This window comes from Pteropus medius, unplaced genomic scaffold (assembly GCF_902729225.1).
Source record: "Pteropus medius unplaced genomic scaffold, Ma_sr-lr_union100, whole genome shotgun sequence".
NCBI classification, from domain to species: Eukaryota; Metazoa; Chordata; class Mammalia; order Chiroptera; family Pteropodidae; genus Pteropus; species Pteropus medius.
In genome coordinates this window covers 15577719-15583652 of record NW_024356249.1, presented here as the reverse complement: position 1 = coordinate 15583652, position 5934 = coordinate 15577719, and the positions used below count along the sequence as shown (strand labels likewise).

Here is a 5934-nt window from a genome sequence, read left to right as displayed (position 1 = left end):
CTACCTTATATAATAATTATCTATAATAACTTATTTATCTCCTACTCCACTAACCTTATTTAGCCCCTCAAGACCTAGGATTGACTCTTACTCATCTTTTTATGGTACGACATCTAACAGAGTAGATCAGCATATATTTTTCTTCCATGATTTTTTCTGTCTACTACTTCTCAGCTTAGATGCCATCTCCTCTAACAATCTTTTTCTAATTCTCCAAATATTTGTCACTTATCCTATGCCAGCCTTTATTTATTTAATAAATTGTACCTCCTGGCTTGAAAACTTCATGATGAAGGGACTGAATTTTTTTTTCGGTTGGTTGTGTTTATTTATTTACTTTTAACTGTTTTATTGAGATAAAATTTACATGTCATACAGTTCACTCATTTCAAGAGTACAATTCAATTGTTTTTAGTATATTTACGCAGTTTTGGAACCATCACCACAGTCTAACTTCAGAACATTTGTGTCATGACAAAAAAATTAAATATATATATATATATATATATATATATATATATATATATATAGCAGTCACTCTACACCTTTCCCCTCCTCCACCCCCAGCCTTAGGCAGCCACTGATCTACTTTCTGTTTCTATAGATTTACTTATCCTGGATATTTCACATAAATGGGATCATACAGTATGTGAGGTTTTTGCAGCTGACTTCTTTCACTTAGTATTTTAATATTTGCGTCCTTAGTTTAGAAATAAATTGCCTAGCACAAAAAAGACACTCAATGAATTTTTGTAAAATGAAAAAATAAATGCACTAACAAACTCTAGCATTTTTTTGGAGTTAGAATTTGTGCTCAAAATAGAACTTGTCTAAGAAGCTTTGACAAAGCATTGAGTTAGAAATAGAATTATTGCCTCCAAAAACCCTCTCTAGCAAGTATCAATTGTTTGTTCCTCTTGTGTCCTGACTACTGAGGAAGGCATAAAAGAGGTAGCTGGGAGAGGTGTTAGCTACATAAAGAGCTGTCCACCTGGACTCTGGGGAGTTTTAGGGGCGCTTGCGGAGCTGCTGATACCAGATGCCTGGAACCTAAGGCTTGCAGTGCATGGAGGTCTAAGGGGTTCGAGGCTTCCTCTTCACTGTACCATGCTCATTACTCATCTCAGCAATGGCTGATGCTCTCTCTGCCCTGCCACTATCAAAACTGAAAAGAATCTGATGTAGTCATGCCCAAGTCTAAATGAACATTCAGGCCTTACCACTCAAGCCCTCACACGGGTACTGAAGTTTTAGGAGAGGACAAAGTAAGACATTGTGTGTTGTGCAATTTTAGACATCGGCTATCCAGAAATGGAGCTCTTGGAGGAAATGCGGCACATCACATAACATCCCAAAGTTTCTGTCATTCCCAAGAACAGAGGATACAAGAGAGAAGCTGGAGTGATGGCCCCATCTAGAGCCATCCGCCAACCAGATCCTAGAGTGTGTGGGAAGATATCCACGCAGCTCTGCCCTCCGAGCATGCATACCAGTGGGTCATGGCTTCCGATCTGTAGAAATATTCTATTCACTTTCTTTGTCTACCATACTATTGTCAGATGCAATATTAATGTAGCCTCAAAATTCATCATTATTATGTCATAAATCTTCCTTTAATTTTATATATAATAAGTACTTACAGATGCAAATCATGTTTAAATGGAAAGACATAACAGTTAAAAGAAGTATTGGCCATATTGTAGTAATTTTGCAAACAGCTGTTTCAAGTTAACAGATGTGTATTCCCAGTCTTGTGTATATGAGATACATGTTAATGTCAACAGTACATTAACAATGCAACTGAATTTAATTATGGAATTGAAAACACTACGGGTAGAGGGATCACATTTTTACTGAAAAGCATAGGTAGGGAGACATCTGTTTCTGGTGAGTTTCAAATAGGTACTCTCATCTTTTACACTCACCGATACCATAATTTTTTGGAACAGTGGATTAACAAAAAGATTTCCCTGCATAGTTTTTTCCTAAAACAAGATGGCAGATATATTCTTCAGCAACTTAATTTTGCAAGTGATATTATAAATGCCTTTTAAACATGAATCTGGGAAGTATAAAGAGGACTGCAAAGCGTAAGATACTTCTATTTTTGCACAAAGTTGAGTCTGAAATTAAGAGCAAAGAGAAAGCTTCCATGTTTTGTTACCAAATGGCTCAATGCTGTGTCCACAATTCTTTATCTTACTAGATTCTTCTATTTGAAATCTTTTCAATTAGTGAAATCACATTTACCTCCCGGGTCTCTTAAGATGCTAATACCATTGGAAGGTGGGCCTATTAGATAATTTCGGTATGAAGGAATTTAATCACATTATTTTTCTCCCAACAACTGACTAAATTCAAGGCGCTGAGTAAATAAGAGGATGGGACATAATTTTGAGGGAACACTGTTGCAAAGAAGATTCCTCTAAGAGAAAGGGAGCTCGAAAAGCAGATGGGCATTGGCTGTCAATGGGCCACTAGGGCCGATTTCCCTGCTGTGCCAAGTTCAGTTCAAAGGATGAACTTTAAAATAACTTCAGCTGAGCCAAGAACTTGGAATGTAGTACCTTTAAGGAAGTGCTAAAGAAATTCAGATTACTCACCTGAAGATGTGAAGACATCAGAGATGACCTGAATGGGCTACTCCCAATACCTGTTGTCTTGCATTTTACCCATTCACGTTAGTCAGAAATCCTAATAAACATGACATTTCTTGCATCACCCCCTCCTCTATCTTTCCATTTGCTGATATCCACTACTGACAAAATGCGCTGCATTTTCAAGCATTTAAAGGCAGGCCACTTATAGGGTTGCCAAGGAAGTGAAGCATTGTTAAAGTAGAGACAATCAGTCACCTGCCAAACTGTTGATGGAAATAAAAGTTTGTATTTACCTTTACTGCTTAAAAGTTTTGAATGTAAATCCAATCTGGCTGTGACGCCAACTATCTCAAGGATTGCCAGGATTAATCTGGCTGCTCTGGTGGGCTGAGTGGCCAAAGTGTCCATTCTCATGACTCTGTGCAGGTGCATTTTTCAGAAAGAAAATGGGTTATTCAATCAAGTGTGTAACGATGGTCCTTTCCTCCTAGAGCCTCCAAACAAACTGTTTCAGATCATTTATATGAGACCATATGTTCGTCAAGCCTCTAAGACATATGTGAATGGTCCCTGAACATTTAGAGGGTTAAAGAACACTGTTGCAAAATTTAAAGTTTTAAAATAATTTTTAAAATTTGACTAGATATGGCTATTGCCTCTGGCTTCCAGAGAGGTGGGATACTTTAGTGGCCTGAGAGTAAACTACAAAACTTTTACCCTTCCGTTCTTTTCATGCAAATAAAAAGAATAACTCTTACCTAAACAGAGTGAGCTCCACTTTGCAGTGTTTATTTCTGTGCTGTACTAAAAGACGACTGTTGGCAAAAGTTTTCTTAGGGAAACAGGACCCAAACACTTAAACCACCAATCCTTATGATTCCAGAAACATCAGCTTTGGATGGGGGAGGGGGGCTAGAACACCAGTTGGGAAGGGAAGCCAGTGTTGTAGTTTTGTCCATTAGGTTATGAGAAGGAAATAAAAAGAAGAAAAAGGAGGAGGCAACAGAACATGAGAAGAATAAGAAAAGAGAAGAAATAAGAAAAAGAGGAATTAAGGGGAGAAAGAGAGAGAGGTTTAGAATCTCTAAGAAATGGTAGAAGATGTTATTTGGTGTCATGATTATCAGTCAGCCAGGTGAACTAGAATTTAATGACAAATTCAGCAAGTAAACTTTATAAGGTATGCCACAAACAGGCAACAAAGGGTGAGAGTCCGTAGTTAAAAACTAAATTTTCAATTATCCAGATGTGATTGGGTTTACAGCCATTAAGTAACTGCATTGCTAACAGAATACGAAGATGCTCCTAATCATAGAAAAGATAATTGCAATCACAAAAGGAAAATATCTTATTTTATACTAACTGATCTAATGATTTTGAAACTGCCTTTTGAAGAGAACTAATTCTTTTCTTAGCTTAGTCTTCAGAATCATATTTTCTTGTTTTAGAAATAAACCTAACCACTGTAACTTACTTGCTAATTGTATTTCTCACATTTTCCAGTGATAAAAGTTGCCCTTTATTCTGATTCAAGTGCTCCCCATGTAGAACTTAACTCTTAATGTTAGGCAGTTATTTCATTGAAGACTATATTCAACTTTCAGTACAAAGTTGGTCATACTTTTTAAAAAATTATATTTAGATGGTGAATGCTAAGACTTCTCAAGTCCTCTCCTCTACTAGACTAAAGAACATTAGCCACTATTATCAAAACAAGAGAATGAAATATTCTTCTCTGGGGAAGCTGACCAGCTTAAGAGACAAGTCATAAGTATACTGATATTGAAGATTAGCCAATAAAATGACCATTGAGATCACCCTAAAATAAGACCCTAAGTCAATTAATCCTACCCACATGCTCAGAGCATCTCATCGGCTTTTAAGTGCTCCATTCATAATCATGAGCTACAACCAAGAAAATTACCAGACATGTGAGGCGAGTTTCTAAAATGGCAGAGAGAGACAAAATAAGGCAACTTGGAAGAAGCAGGGAGATGAATTACCAAAAAAAAAATTATTAATATGCTGTTAGGTAGAATAATGTTTCCCCAAATATGTCCACATCTTGTCTACAGCCATGCTACCCTGAACAAGCCCGATCCCGTCTGATCTCAGAAGCTAAGTAGGGTTGGGCCTGGTTAGTACTTGAATGGGAGACCACCTATGAAGACCAGGTGCTGTTGGTGCAAAAAATAAAGGATTGTAAGATGACAAGGTCCTTACAATCTGTGAGGTCAACCAAGGGTTGTCTCGCCTAAAAAAAAAATATATATATATATATATGTATATAATATTTATATATATATAAATATTATATACATATATATATATAATAAAATACCATGAATGGGGTAGCTTAAAAAAGAAATTTATTCTCTCACAGTTCTGGAGGTCAGAAATCTTTAAAAAAAAAAAAAAGGGTGTCAGCAGGGCTGCACTCCCTCTGGAGGCTCCAAGTCGGAGCACTTCCATGCCTCTTCCAGCTTCTGGTGGCTCCTAATGTTCCATGTGGCATTGCTCCACTGTCCACCTCAGTCTTCACATACCTCCTCTTCCTTTGTATATATCTTCTCCTTTTCGGTCTCTCATAAGGACTCTTGTCCTTAGATTCAGGATAATATCATTTAAGAATCTTAATTTAATTACATCTGTAGAGAGAAATAATTCAGAAAAATCCAAATAAGATTACATTCACAGGTTCTGGGTATTAGGAAGTGGACATATCTTTTTGGGGAACACCACTCACCCTACTACAAGGTTCTAATCCACGGAAGCCATAAATATGTTACCTTACCTGGCAAAAGGGTTTTTATAGATGTAATTAGGTTAAGAATCTTGGGATGGGAAGATTTTCCTGGATTATCCACAAGATTCCAATGTAATGACAAGAGTCCTTATAAGAGGGAGGCAAGAGGGTCATGGTCAGTGAAGGACATACAACAACAGCAGCAGAGGTCAGAGTGATGTGAGGAAAGCAACCATGAGCCAGGAACGCAGGCAGCCTCTAGAAGCTGGAAATGACAAGGAAACAGAGGTTCCCCTAGAGCTTCCAAAAGGACTCACCCTGTTGATTCATTGTTAACTTCTGACCTCCAAAACTATAACATAATAAATGTGTGTTATTTTAAGCCACTAAAATTGTGAGAATTTTTACAGCAGTAATAGAAAACTAATACATATACACGAAATGATGAGAAGATAAGTGATTTTAATATATCACTGGAAATTACAATAGGATATTAATTTAAAAAAGAAACATACAGAGAATATTAAAACAAAGAATTCTAGGAAGTCATACACACACACGCACACACTTATATATATTCACACATAT

At 36.9% G+C, this 5934-nt stretch overlaps 1 pseudogene; it reads left to right on the top strand.

Annotated features, from left to right (window-relative positions):
• The first annotated feature begins 4667 nt into the window (after positions 1 to 4667).
• Positions 4668 to 4786, top strand: LOC120601280 (uncharacterized; annotated as a pseudogene).
• The last annotated feature ends 1148 nt before the right edge of the window (positions 4787 to 5934 follow it).